Genomic DNA, 15939 nt, shown 5'->3' with positions numbered 1-15939 from the left:
CGCCAGGAAAGCCTGGCGCGCCCTGGTGTCTTGTGCCCACCAGGGTACACTTCCTGGAAGTTCCTTTATTTCCTAATTTTCTAAATATTCCAAAACAGACAAAAAATATTTTTGCGGATTTTTCGGAGTCCGTTTACTTACCGTATCACATACGTCCTTCTTTTCACGATTCTGAAGTGTTCCGGAAGGACTCTTTTATGTGTTCTTCCGGTGTCAAAGTTTGGATAATATTACTTTCAACATTAATGGGTGTACCTGAGATATAATGTTTTATTCATTGTCCATTGACAACCTTCGGGTTAGTACCTTCGAAATTATTTATTTTGATGGCTCCAGACCAATAAACCTCCTTGATAACATAAGGGCCTTCCCATTTTGAGAGGAGTTTTCCTGCAAAGAATCTGAAACGAGAGTTGTACAAAAGAACATATTCTCCGACTTTAAACTCACGCTTTTGGATTATTTTGTCATGTGATCTTTTAACTTTTTCTTTGAATAATTTTGCATTTTCATAAGCTTGGGTTCTCCATTCATCTAAAGAGCTAATATCAAATAACCTCTTTTCACCAGCAAGTTTGAAATCATAATTGAGCTCTTTGATGGCCCAATATGCTTTATGTTCTAACTCAAGAGGCAAATGACAAGCTTTTCCATAAACCATTTTATATGGAGACATACCCATAGGATTTTTATATGCTGTTCTATAAGCCCAAAGTGCATCATCTGATTTCTTAGACCAATTCTTGCTGGACCTATTGACAGTCTTTTGCAAAATTAATTTTATTTCTCTATTGCTAAGTTCAACTTGACCACTAGACTGAGGATGATAAGATGATGCAATTCTATGGTTAACATCATACTTGGCAAGCATTTTATGGAAAGCACCATGAATAAAATGTGAACCACCATCAGTCATTAAATCTCTAGGGACTCCAAACCTTGGGAAAATAACTTCCTTCAGCATTTTAATAGAGGTGTTGTGATCAGCACTACTGGTTGGAATAGCTTCTACCCATTTAGTAACATAATCAACTGCAACCAAAATATGCGTATACCCATTAGAGGAAGGAAAAGGTCCCATGTAATCAAATCCCCAAACATCAAATGGTTCAATGACACGTCTCCAACGTATCTATAATTTTTGATTGTTCCATGCTATTATATTATCTATTTTGGATGTTTATGGGCTTTATTATGCACTTTTATATTATTGTTGGGACTAAACTATTAACCCAAAGCCCCAGTGCCACTTTCTGTTTTTCCCTTGTTTCAGTGTTTCGCAGAAAAGGAATATCAAACGGAGTCCAAACGGAATGAAACCTTCGGGAGAGTTATTTTTGGAACGGAAGCAATCCAGGAGACTTGAGTTTACGTCAGGGAAGCTTCGAGGTGGCCACGAGGCAGGGAGGCACGCCTGCCCCCCTGGGCGTGCCCCCACCCTCGTGGGCCCCTCATGGCTCCCCCGACCAACTTCTTTCGCCTATATATGTCCATATACCCTAAAAACATCAGGGAGTAGAATAGATCGGGAGTACGCCGCCAGAAGCCTCCGTAGTCGCCGAAAACCAATCTAGACCCGTTCCGGCACCCTCCTGGAGGGGGGAATCCCTCTCCGGTGGCCATCTTTCCATGATGAGGAGGGAGTAGTTCTTCCTCGGGGCTGAGGGTATGTACCAGTAGCTATGTGTTTGATCTCTCTCTCTCTCATGTTCCTGAGGTGATACGATCTTGATGTATCGCGAGCTTTGCTATTATATTTGGATCTTATGATGTTTCTCCCCCTCTACTATCTTGTGATGAATTGAGTTTTCCCTTTGAAGTTATCTTATCGGATTGAGTCTTTAAGCATTTGAGAACACTTGATGTATGTCTTGCATGTGCTTATCTATGGTGACAATGGGATATCACGAGATCCACTTGATGTATGTTTTGGTGATCAACTTGCGAGTTTTGTGACCTCGTGAACTTATGCATAGGGGTTGGCACATGTTTTCGTCTTGACTCTCCGGTAGAAACTTTGGGGCACTCTTTGAATTTCTTTGTGTCGGTTGAATAGATGAATCTGAGATTGTGTGATGCATATCGTATAATCATACCCACGGATACTTGAGGTGACATTGGAGTATCTAGGTGACATTAGGGTTTTGGTTGATTTGTGTCTTAAGGTGTTATTCTAGTATGAACTCTATGATAGATCGAACAGAAAGAATAGCTTCATGTTATTTTACTACGGACTCTTGAATAGATCGATCAGAAAGGATAACTTTGAGGTGGTTTCGTACCCTACCATAATCTCTTTGTTTGTTCTCCGCTATTAGTGACTTTGGAGTGACTCTTTGTTGCATGTTGAGGGATAGTTATATGATCCAATTATGTTATTATTGTTGAGAGAACTTGCACTAGTGAAAGTATGAACCCTAGGCCTTGTTTCCTAGCATTGCAATACCTTTTATGCTCACTTTTATCATTAGTTACCTTGCTGTTTTTATATTTTCAGATTACAAAAACCATTATCTACTATCCATATTGCACTTGTATCACCATCTCTTCACCGAACTAGTGCACCTATACAATTTACCATTGTATTGGGTGTGTTGGGGACACAAGAGACTCTTTGTTATTTGGTTGCAGGGTTGTTTGAGAGAGACCATCTTCATCCTATGCCTCCCACGGGTTGATAAACCTTAGGTCATCCACTTGAGGGAAATTTGCTACTGTCCTACAAACCTCTGCACTTGGAGGCCCAACAACGTCTACAAGAAGAAGGTTGTGTAGTAGATGTAATTCAACAGCAAGTGAATAATTCATAGGCATTTCTTGATGCTTACCGATATTACCTATTCTTTGATATTCATAACAAGATAAGACGAACTTCCGGGCATCCTTGAAGAGAGTAGGCCAATAAAATCCAGATTGCAATACCTTGTGAGCAGTTCTATCTCCAGCATGATGCCCTCCATAAGCTTCGGAGTGACATTTCCGTAGGATTTGTCCCTGTTCATGCTCAGGTACATGCTACCTCTTAAGCATGCGTTGGTTTTCCCTTAAAGAGGGAAGGGTGATGCAACACAGTAGCGTAAGTATTTCCCCCAGTTTTGAGAACCAAGGTATCAATCCAGTAGGGGATAGCACACAAGTCACCTAGTACCTGCACAAACAAACAAGAACCTCGCAACCAATGCGATAAAGGGGTTGTCAATCCCTTCACGGTCACTTACGAGAGTGAGATCTGATAGAGATAATAAGATAAATATTTTTGGTATTTTGTTGTATAGATTGGAAAATAAAGATTGCAGAATAGAAATAGCAAATTGATCGGAAAATAATATGATGGAAGGTAGACCCGGGGGCCATAGGTTTCACTAGTGGCTTTTCTCAAGATAGCAATTTCTACGGTGGGTAAACAAATTATTGTCGAGCAATTCATAGAAAAGCGAATATTTATGAGAATTTCTAGGCATGATCATGTATATAGGCATCACGTCCGCGACAAGTAGACCGAAACGATTCTGCATCTACTACTATTACTCCACACATCGACCACTATCCATCATGCATCTAGAGTATTAAGTTCATAAGAACAGAGTAACGCATTAGGCAAGATGACATGATGTAGAGGGATAAACTCAAGCAATATGGTATAAACCCCATCTTTTTATCCCCGATGGCAACAATACGATACATGCCTTGCTGCCCCTGCTGTCACTGGGAAAGGACACCGCAAGATTGAACCCAACGCTAAGCACTTCTCCCATTGCAAGAACGATCAATCTAGTAGGCCAAACCAAATTTATAATTCGAAGAGACTTGCAAAGATATTTAAATCATGCATAAAAGATTTCAGAGAAGAATCAAATATTGTTCATAGATAATCTTGATCATAAACCCACAATTCATCGGATCTCGACAAACACACCGCAAAAAGAACTACATCGAATAGATCTCCAAGAGAATCGAGGAGAACTTTGTATTGAGATCCAAAGAGAGAGAAGAAGCCATCTAGCTAATAACTATGGACCCGAAGGTCTGTGGTAAACTACACACACATCATCGGAGAGGCTATGGTGTTGATGTAGAAGCCCTCCGTGATCGATTCCCCCTCCGGTGGAGCGTCGGAAAAGGCCCCAAGATGGGATCTCACGGGTACAAAAGGTTGCGGCGGTGGAAATAGGGTTTCGTGGTGCTCCTGGATGTTTTCGGGGTATATGGGTATATATAGGAGGAAGAAGTACGTCGGTGGAGCTGCAAGGGGCCCACGAGGGTGGGGGCGCACCCCCCTACCTCGTGGCCTCCTCGCTTCTTTCTTGATGACCATTCCAAGTCTCCTAGATCACGATTGTTCCAAAAATAACTCTCCCGAAGGTTTCATTCCGTTTGGATTTCGTTTGATATTCCTTTTCTGCGAAACACTGAAATAGGCAAAAAAACAGCAATTTGCACTGGGCCTTTGGTTAGTAGGTTAGTCCCAAAAATAATATAAAAGGGTAAATTAAAGCCCATTAAACATCCAAAATAGATAATATAATAGCATGGAACAATCAAAAATTATAGATACGTTGGAGACGTATCAAGCATCCCCAAGCTTAATTCCTGCTCGTCCTCGAGTAGGTAAATGATAAAAAATAGAATGTTTGATGTGGAATGCTACATAGCATAATTCTCAATGTAATTTTATTTATTGTGGCATGAATGTTCAGATCCGAAAGATTCAAGACAAAATTTTAATATTGACATAAAAATAATAATACTTCAAGCATACTAATAAAGCAATCATGTCTTCTCAAAATAACATGGCCAAAGAAAGGTATCCCTACAAAATCATATAGTCTGGCTATGCTCCATCTTCACCACACAAAATATTTAAATCATGCACAACCTTGATGACAAGCCAAGCAATTGTTTCATACTTTTGATGTTCTCAAACTTTTTCAATCTTCACGCAATATATGAGCGTGGGCCATGGATATAGCACTATAGGTGGAATAGAATGGTGGTTGTGGAAAAGACAAAAGGCAGAAGATAGTCTCACATCAACTTGGCGTATCAACGGTCTATGGAGATGCCCATCAATAGATATCAATGTGAGTGAGTAGGGATTGCCATGCAACGTGTGCACTAGAGCTATAAGTGTATGAAATCTCAACAAAAGAGACTAAGTGGGTGTGCATCCAACTCGCTTGCTCACGAAGACCTAGGGCATTTTGAGGAAGCCCATCATTGGAATATACAAGCCAAGTTCTATAATGTGAAATTCCCACTAGTATATGAAAGTGACAACATAGGAGACTCTCTATCATGAAGATCATGGTGCTACTTTGAAGCACAAGTGTGGTAAAAGGATAGTAACATTGTCCCTTCTCTCTTTTTCTCTCATTTTTTTATTTGGGACTTTTTCTCTTTTTTATGGCCTCTTTTTTATTTCTTTTATTTTCGTCCGGGGTCTCATCCCGACTTGTGTGGGAATCATAGTCTCCATCATCCTTTCCTCACTTGGGACAATGCTCTAATAATTATGATCATCACACTTTTATTTACTTAGAACTCAAGAATTACAACTCGATACTTAGAACAAAATATGACTATATGTGAATGCCTCTGGCGGTGTACCGGGATGTGCAATGACTCATGAGTGACATGTATGAAAGAATTATAAAGGTGTCTTTGCCACAAATACGATGTCAACTACATGATCATGCAAAGCAATATGACAATGATGTAACGTGTCATAACAAACGGAACGGTGGTAAGTTGCATGGCAATATATCTCCGAATGTCTATGGAAATGCCATAATAGGTAGGTATGGTGGCTGTTTTGAGGAAGGTATATGGTGGGTTTATGGTACTGGTGAAAGTTGCGTGGTACTAGAGAGGCTAGCAATGGTGGAAGGGTGAGAGGGCGTATAATCCATGGACTCAACATTAGTCATAAAGAACTCACATACTTATTGCAAAAATCTATTAGTTATCAAAACAAAGTACTACGCACATGCTCCTAGGGGGATAGATTGGTAGGAAAATACCATCGCTCGTCCCCGACCGCCACTCATAAGGAAGACAGTCAATAAATAAATCATGCTCCGACTTCATCACATAACGGTTCACCATACGTGCATGCTACGGGAATCACACACTTCAACACAAGTATTTCCAAAATTAACAACTACTCAACTAGCATGACTCTAATATCACCATCTTCATATCTCAAAACAATCATCAAGTATAAAACTTCTCATAGTATTCAATGCACTTTTTATGATAGTTTTTATTATACCCATCCTGGATGCCTATCATATTAGGACTAATTTTATAACCAAAGCAAATTATCATGCTGTTCTAAAGGACTCTCAAAATAATATAAGTGAAGCATGAGAGATCAATAATTTCTATAAAATAAAACCACCACCGTGCTCTAAAAAGATATAAGTGAAGTACTAGAGCAAAATTATCTAGCTCAAAAGATATAAGTGAAGCACATAGAGTATTCTAATAAATTCCGATTCATGTGTGTATCTCCAAAAAGGTGTGTACAGAAAGTATGATTGTGGTAAACTAAAAATCAAAGACTCAAATCATACAAGACACTCCAAGCAAAATGCATATCATGTGGTGAATAAAAATATAGCCTCAAGTAAAGTTACCGATGGACGAAGACGAAAGAGGGGATGCCTTCCGGGGCATCCCCAAGCTTAGGCTTTTGGTTGTCCTTGAATTTTACCTTGGTGTTCCTTGGGAATCCCCAAGCTTAGGCTCTTTCCACTCCTTGTTCCAAAATCCATCAAATCTTTACCCAAAACTTGAAAACTTCACAACACAAAACTTCAACAGAAAATCTCATGAGCTCCGTTAGTATAAGAAAACAAACCACCACTTCAAGTTACTGTAATGAACTCATTATTTATTTATATTTGTGTTAAACCTACTGTATTCCAACTTCTCTATGGTTCATACCCCCCGATACTAGCCGTAGATTCATCAAAATAAGCAAACAACACACAAAAAACAGAATCTGTGAAAAACAGAACAGTCTGTAGTAATCTGTAGGTTTCGAATACTTCTGTAACCCCAACAATTCTGAAATAAATTGGTGGAAGTGAGTAATTTGTCTATTAATCATCTGCAAAAATAATCAACCTAATCTCACTCTCCAGTAAAAAATGGCAGCAAATCTCGTGAGCACTAAAGTTTCTGTTTTTTACAACAAGATCACATAAACTCCCCCCAAGTCTTCCCAAGGGTTCTACTTGGCACAAACACTAATTAAAAGCATAAAACCACATATAAATAGAAGCTAGATGAATTATTTATTACTAAACAGAAACAAAAATAAAATTGGATTGCCTCCCAACAAGCGCTATCGTTTAACGCCCCTAGCTAGGCATAAAAACAAGAATAGATCTAGGTATTGTCATCTTTGGTATGCAATCCATAAGTGGCTCTCATAATAGATTCATAAGGTAATTTAATTTTATTTCTAGGAAAGTGTTCCATGCCTTTCCTTAGCGGATATTGGAATCTAATATTCCCTTCTTTCATATCAAAAATTGCACCAAATCGTTCTAAGGAAAGGTCTACCAAGAATAATAGGACATGTAGGATTGCAATCTATATCAAGAACAATGAAATCTACGGGCACATAATTCCTATTTGCAACAATAAGAACATCATTAATCCTTCCCATAGGTTTCTTAATAGTGGAATCCGCGAGATGCAAATTTAAAGAACAATCATCAAATTCACGGAAACCTAACACATCACACAAAGTTTTTGGAATCGTGGAAACACTAGCACCCAAATCACATAAAGCAAAGCATTCATGATCTTTAATTTTAATTTTAATAGTAGGTTCCCACTCATCATAAAGTTTTCTAGGTATAGAAACTTCTAATTCAAGCTTTTCTTCACAAGATTTCATTAAAGCATCAATGATATGTTTGGTAAAAGCTTTATTTTGACTATAAGCATGATGAGAATTTAGCACGGATTGCAATAAGGAAATACAATCTATCAAAGAGAAATTATCATAAGTAAATTCCTTAAAATCCAAAATAGTGGGTTCATTTATATGTAAAGCTTTGACCTCTTCAATCCCACTTTTACCAATTTTTGCATCAAGATCTAAAAACTCCAAATCATTGGGACACCTTTTAGCTAAAGTTGACTCATCTCCAGTCTCATCATTATCAAGATTCATATTGCAAAACAAAGATTTAATAGGAGACGCATCAATCACTTTTAGATCTTCATCCTTACTATCATGGAAACTAGAAGAGCATGCTTTTATAAAGCAATCTTTTTAGCACGCATCCTAGCGGTTCTTTCTTTGCACTCATCTATGGAAATTCTCATGGCTTTGAGAGACTCATGGATATCATGCTTAGGTGGAATAGATCTAAGTTTCAAAGAATCAACATCAAGAAAAATTCTATCCACGTTCCTATCCAACTCATCAATCTTAGACAATTTTTCTTCAAGCAAAGCATTGAAATTCTTTTGCGAAATCATAAATTATTTAACACTAGTCTCAAAATCAGAGGGCATCTTATTAAAATTTCCATAAGAGTTGTTGTAGGAATTACCATAATTATTAGAGGAATTACTAGGAAATGGCCTAGGATTAAAGTTTCCTCTATACGCGTTGTTACCAAAATTGTTCCTACCAACAAAATTCACACCCATAGATTCATTATTATTCTCAATTAAGGTAGACAAAGGCATATCATTAGGATCAGAAGAAACACTCTTATTAGCAAACAATTTCATAAGTTCATCCATCTTTCCACTCAAAACATTAATTTCTTATATAACATGAACCTTTTTACTAGTAGATCTTTCAGTGTGCCATTGAGAATAATTAACCATAATATTATCTATGAGTTTAGTAGCTTCTCCTAAAGTGATTTCCATAAAAGTGCCTCCTGCGGCTCAATCTAAAAGATTTCTAGAAGCAAAATTCAATCCAGCATAAAAAAATTGTATGATCATCCACAAATTCAAACCATGTGTAGGGCAATTACGTATCATTAATTTCATCCTCTCCCAAGCTTATGCAACATGCTCATGATCAAGTTGGTTAAAATTCATGATATCATTTCTAAGAGAGATGTTTTTAGCGGGAGGAAAATACTTAGGGATAAAAGCATCTTTGCACTTATTCCATGAATCAATACTATTTTTAGGCAAAGACGAAAACCAAGTTTTAGCACGATCTCTAAGAGAAAATGAAAATAGCTTCAGTTTAACAATATCATTATCCACATCTTTCTACTTTTGCATATCACACAAATCAACAAAGTTGTTTAGATGGGTAGTGGCATCTTCACTAGGAAGGCCAAAAACGGATCTTTCATGACAAGATTTAGCAAAGCAGTATTAATTTCACAAGATTCAGCATCAGTAAGAGGAGCAATCGGAGTGCTAATAAAGTCATTATTGTTGGTATTGGAAAATTCACACAATTTAGTATTATCTTGAGCCATTGTGATAAACAATCCAACACACAAGCAAGCAAGAGGCAAGCAAAAAGAGGCGAACGAAAAAGAGGCGAGCGGAAAAGAGGGCGAATAAAATGGCAAGGGTGAAGTGGGGGAGAGGAAAACGAGAGGCAAATGGCAAATAATGCAATGTGAGGGATAAGAGTTTGTGATGGGTACTTGGTATGCCTTGACTTGATGCAACCTCCCCGGCAACGACGCCAGAAATCCTTCTTGCTACCTCTTGAGCATGCGTTGGTTTTCCCTTGAAGAGGAAAGGGTGATGTAGCACATTAGCATAAGTATTTCCCTCAGTTTTGAGAACCAAGGTATCAATCTAGTAGGAGATAGCACACAAGTCACCTAGAACCTGCACAAACAAACAAACAAGAACCTCGCAACCAACGCGATAAAGGGGTTGTCAATCCCTTCACGTTCACTTACGAGAGTGAGATCTGATAGAGATAATAAGGTAAATATTTTTGGTATTTTTGTTGTATAGATTGGAAAATAAATATTGCAAAATATAAATAGCAAATTGATAGGAAAACAATATGATGGAAGGTAGACCCCGGGGCCATAGGTTTCACTAGTGGCTTCTCTCAAGATAGCAATTTCTACGGTGGGTGAACAAATTACTGTCGAGCAATTGATCGAAAAGCGAATAGTTATGAGAATATCTAGGCATGATCATGTATATAGGCATCACGTCCACGACAAGTAGACCAAAACGATTATGCATCTACTAATATTACTCCACACATCGACCGCTATCCAGCATGCATCTAGAGTATTAAGTTCATAAGAACATATATAGTAACACAATAGGCAAGATGACATGATGTAGAGGGATAAACTCAAGCAATATGATATAAACCCCATCTTTTTATCCTCGATGGCAACAATACAATATGTGCCTTGCTGCCCCTGCTATCACTGGGAAAGGACACCGCAAGATTGAACCCAAAGCTAAGCACTTCTCCCATTGCAAGAATGATCAATCTAGTAGGCCAAACCAAACTGATAATTCGAAGAGAGTTGCAAAGATATTTACATCATGCATAAAAGATTTCAGAGAAGAATCAAATATTGTTCATAGATAATCTTGATCATAAACCCACAATTCATCGGATCTCGACAAACACACCGCAAAAAGAATTACATCAAATAGATCTCCAAGTGAATCGAGGAGAACTTTGTATTGAGATCCAAAGAGAGAGAAGAAGTCATCTAGATAATAACTGTGGACCCGAAGGTCTGTGGTAAACTACTCACACATCATCGGAGAGGCTATGGTGTTGATGTAGAAGCCCTCCGTGATCGATTCCCCCTCCGGTGGAGCGCCGAAAAAGGCCCCAAGATGGGATCTCACGGGTACAGAAGGTTGCGGCGGTGGAAATAGGGTTTCGTGGTGCTCCTGGATGCTTTCGGGGTATATGGGTATATATAGGAGGAAGAAGTATGTCGGTGGAGCTGCGAGGGGCCCACAAGGGTGGGGGCGCGCCTGCCCCCTGGGCGCGCCCCCCTGCCTCGTGGCCTCCTCGCTTCTTTCTTGACGGCCATTCCAAGTCTACTGGATCTCGTTTGTTCCAAAAATAACTCTCCTGAAGGTTTCATTCCGTTTGGATTCCGTTTGATATTCCTTTTCCGCGAAACACTGTGATACGTCTCCGTTGTATCTATAATTTTTTATTGTTCCATGCCAATATTCTACAACTTTCATATACTTTTGGCAACTTTTTATACTATTTTTGGGACTAACATATTGATCCAGTGCCCAGAGCCAGTTCCTGTTTGTTGCTTGTTTTTTGTTTCGCAAAATATCCATATCAAACGGAGTCCAAATGGGATAAAAACTGACGGAGATTTTTTTTGGAATATATGTGATTTTTGGGAATAAAAATCCACGCGAGATGATGCCCGAGGGGGCCACAAGGCAGGGGCGCGCCCCAGGGGGTCAGGCGCGCCCTGGACCCTTGTGTCCACCCCGTAAGGCGGTTGATGCCCTTCTTTAACCGCAGGAAAGCTAATATCCGGATAGAGATCGTGTTAAAGTTTCAGCCCAATCGGAGTTACGGATCTCCGGGAATATAAGAAACGGTGAAAGGGTAGAATCTGGGAACGCAGAAACAGAGAGAGACAGATCCAATCTCAGAGGGGCTCTCGCCCCTCCCATGCCATGGAGACCAAGGACCAGAGGGGAAACCCTTCTCCCATCTAGGGAGGAGGTCAAGGAAGAATAAGAAGGATGGGTGCTCTCTCCCCCTCGCTTCCGGTGGCACCGGAGTGCCACCGGGGGCCATCATCATCACCGCAATCTTCACCAACAACTTCACCGCCATCATCACCAACTCTTCCCCCCTCTATGCAGAGGTGTAACCCCTCTTTTACCCGTTGTAATCTCTACTTAAACATGGTGCTCAACGCTATATATTATTTACCCATGATGTATGGCTATCCTATGATGTTTGAGTAGATCTGTTTTGTCCTATGGGTTAATTGATGATCGTGATTGGCTTGAGTTGCATGTTTTATTATTGGTACTATCCTATGGTGCTCTCCATGTCGCGCAAGCGTGAGGGATTCCCGCTGTAGGGTTTGCAATATGTTCATGATTTGCTTATGGTGGGTGGCGTGAGTGACAGAAGCACAAACCCGAGTAAGTAGGTTGTTTGCATATGGGATAAAGAGGACTTGATACTTTAATGCTATGGTTGGGTTTTACCTTAATGATCTTTAGTAGTTGCGGATGCTTGCTAGAGTTCCAATCATAAGTGCATATGATCCAAGTAGAGAAAGTATGTTAGCTTATGCCTCTCCCTCAAATAAAATTGCAATAATGATTACCGGTCTAGTTATCGATTGCCTAGGGACAAATAACTTTCTCGTAACAAAAAGCTCTTTACTAAAACTAGTATTTATCTAAACATCCCCTACTTTTTATTTACACGCTCTTTATTATCTTTCAAACTTATCCAACAACACCTACAAAGTACTTCTAGTTTCATACTTGTTCTAGGTAAAGCGAACGTTAAGCGTGCGTAGAGTTGTATCGGTGGTCGATAGAACTTGAGGGAATATTTGTTCTACCTTTAGCTCCTCGTTGGGTTCGACACTCTTACTTATCGAAAGAGGCTACAATTGACCCCCTATACTTGTGGGTTATCAAGACCTTTTCTGGCGCCGTTGCCGGGGAGTCATAGCGTGGGGTGAATATTCTCATGTGTGCTTGTTTGCTTTATCACTAAGTAATTTTTATTTGATGTTCTTAGTTGTTTTCTATCTTTAGTTGTGGGTAGGAAACGCAAAATACCAAAAAAAATTAGTTGTACCTACTGAACCAATGGTTGAAGAACCACTCAAAATCTATCACACTCCTGAAGCTTATTACTTGGATCATCTTTGATCCCTATGTGTTCGTGCTGAAACCCCAACTAGCTTAGTTGAGGGAAAATCTTTAGATGAGCATGCTTGTTATGTGCGACACCGCATATCTGAAAAAGGGAAACGTTTACTGGATCAAATTCATCGTTTGCAATGCTATGCTTGGAATTTATGTGAAATATATGATTTTACTTGTTGTTCTGAAGACCCTAAGAAACACCTTCCCTACCAATGTTTGTTTAGTGATAATGGAATCGTATCTTCTTATGCTAAGGGTGTTTATAATTACTATGATGTTCAACAAATTAAAGAATTTGTTGCTTTTAAGGGTGCTTATGAAATTGCTTCTTTGATTGAAAAGTATGATCCTACTCTTTACAAGTCTGAAAATATTGGCATACTTGAATATTGTTACGATAATTATGCTTCTAATGCCTATGTTAAACCATATATTGAGGACTCCTCCGCTGTCCAGGAAGAGATTAATATTTTGCAGGAGTCTATGGAAGAAGAAATTGATGAAACTGTGAGCTCATTGAATGAAAAAGATAATGAGGAGAGCGAAGAACAAAAGGAGGAAGAGCGGATTAGCTACCCATGCCCACCTTCTAATGAGAGTAACTCTTCAACTCATACATTGTTTAATTTCCCTTCGTGCTTATCGAAGGATGATTACTATGATGATTGTCATGATCCCGTTGATTCTCTTGAAATATCCCTTTTTGATTATGCTTGCTATGCTTGTGGCCAAGATGTCAATATGAATTATGCTTATGGAGATGAACTTGCTATAGTTCCTTATGTTAAACATGAAATTGTTGTTATTGCACCCACACATGATAGTCCTATTATCTTTTTGAATTCTCCCAACTACACTATATCAGAGAAGTTTGCACTTATTAAGGATTATATTGATGGGTTGCCTTTTACCGTTACACATGATGATTTTGATAGATATAATATGCATGTGCTTGCTGCTCCTACTTGCAATTATTATGAGAGAGGAACTATATCTCCACCTCTCTATGTTTCCAACATGGTAAAGTTGCAAGAAACTGTTTATACTATGCATTGGCCTTTACTGTGTGTGCATGAATTGTTCTTTTATGACATGCCGATGCATAAGAAGAGAGTTAGACTTCGTCATTACATGATATATGTTACTTTGTGCTCACTATTAAATTACAAATCATTGTTAATTAAAATTGGCTTTGATATACCTTGGGATCCGGGTGGACCCATTACTTGAGCACTATATGCCTAGCTTAATGGCTTTAAAGAAAGCGCTACCAGGGAGACAACCTGGAAATTTTAGAGTCATTTATTTATGTTGTGTTCTTTTCTAAAGTTTAAAAATAAAAATAATGTGCCAAGGTTTGCCTTTAGGATGTTTTAGATGCTTGTTGGTTTGTACGGTGCAGGACAGAAACTTTGGCTGTAGTGCACGATTTTATATTTTTTACTGGAACATCAAATGGTTCTGATTCTTTTTGCACTGTATCTATATACAAATTTTTTATTTTTCCTAATTTTGGTAGAATTTTTGGAGTAACATAGGTATAATGAATGTTCAGGTTATTACAGACTGTTCTGTTTTAGACAGATTCTGTTTTTGATGCATAGTTTGCTTGTTTTGATGAAACTATCGATTTATATCAGTGGATTAAGCCATTGAAAAGTTATACTACAATATCTACAATGCCAAAACAAAATATGAATTGGTTTGCAATAGTACTTCGAGTAGTGATTTGCTTTATTATACTAATGGATCTTACCGAGTTTTCTGTTGAAGTTTTGTGTGGATGAAGTGTTCGATGATCGAGAAGATCTCAATATGAGGAAAAGGAGGAGAGGCAAGAGCTCAAGCTTGGGGATGACCAAGGAACCCCAAGTAAATATTCAAGGAGACTCAAGCTTCTAAGCTTGGGGATGCCCCGGAAGGCATCCCCTCTTTCTTCAACAAGTATCGGTATGTTTTCGGATTTGTTTCGTTCATGCGATATGTGCAATCTTGGAGCATCTTTTGCATTTAGTTTTCACTTTTATTTTATGCACCATGCTGGTATGAGATAGTCCTTGGTTGATTTATAGAATGCTCATTGCACTTCACTTATATCTTTTGAGTATGGCTTTATAGAATGCTTCATGTGCTTCACTTATATCATTTGAAGTTTGGATTGCCTGTTTCTCTTCACATAGAAAACCGCCATTTTTAGAATGCTCTTTTGCTTCACTTATATTTGTTAGAGCGTGGGCATGTCTTTTGTAGAAAGAATTAAACTCTCTTGCTTCACTTATATCTATTTAGAGAGATGACAGGAATTGGTCATTCACATGGTTAGTCATAAAATCCTACATAAAACTTGTAGATCACTGAATATGATATGTTTGATTCCTTGCAATAGTTTTTGCGATATAAATATGGTGATATTAGAGTCATGATAGTGGGTAGTTGTGGATTGCAGAAATACTTGTGTTAAAGTTTGTGATTCCCGTAGCATGCACGTATGGTGAACCGTTATGTGATGAAGTCGGAGCATGATTTATTTATTGATTGTCTTCCTTATGAGTGGCGGTCGGGGATGAGCGATGGTCTTTTCCTACCAATCTATCCCCCTAGGAGAATGCGCGTAGTACTTTGTTTCGATAGCCAATAGACTTTTGCAATAAGTATGTGAGTTCTTTATGACTAATGTGGAGTCCATGGATTATACGCACTCTCACCCTTCTACCATTGCTAGCCTCTCTAGTACCATGCAACTTTCGCCGGTACCATAAACCCACCATATACCTTCCTCAAAACAGCCATCATACCTACCTATCATGGCATTTCCATAGCCATTCCGAGATATATTGCCATGCAACTTCCATCATCATCATATACATGACTTGAGCATTCATTGTCATATTGCTTTGCATGATCATAAGATAGCTAGCATGATATTTTCATGGCTTGTCCATTTTTTGATGTCATTGCTACGCTAGATCATTGCACATCCCGGTACACCGCCGGAGGCATTCATATAGAGTCATATTTTGTTCTAGTATCGAGTTGTAATATTGAGTTGTAAGTAAATAAAAGTGT

This window comes from Triticum urartu, chromosome 6A, assembly GCF_056163025.1.
Source record: "Triticum urartu cultivar PI428250 chromosome 6A, HENAU_Tu73, whole genome shotgun sequence".
In the NCBI taxonomy this organism is placed as follows: Eukaryota; Viridiplantae; Streptophyta; class Magnoliopsida; order Poales; family Poaceae; genus Triticum; species Triticum urartu.
The sequence above is the reverse complement of the archived record's forward strand: the minus strand, read 5'-3'. Positions refer to the sequence as shown.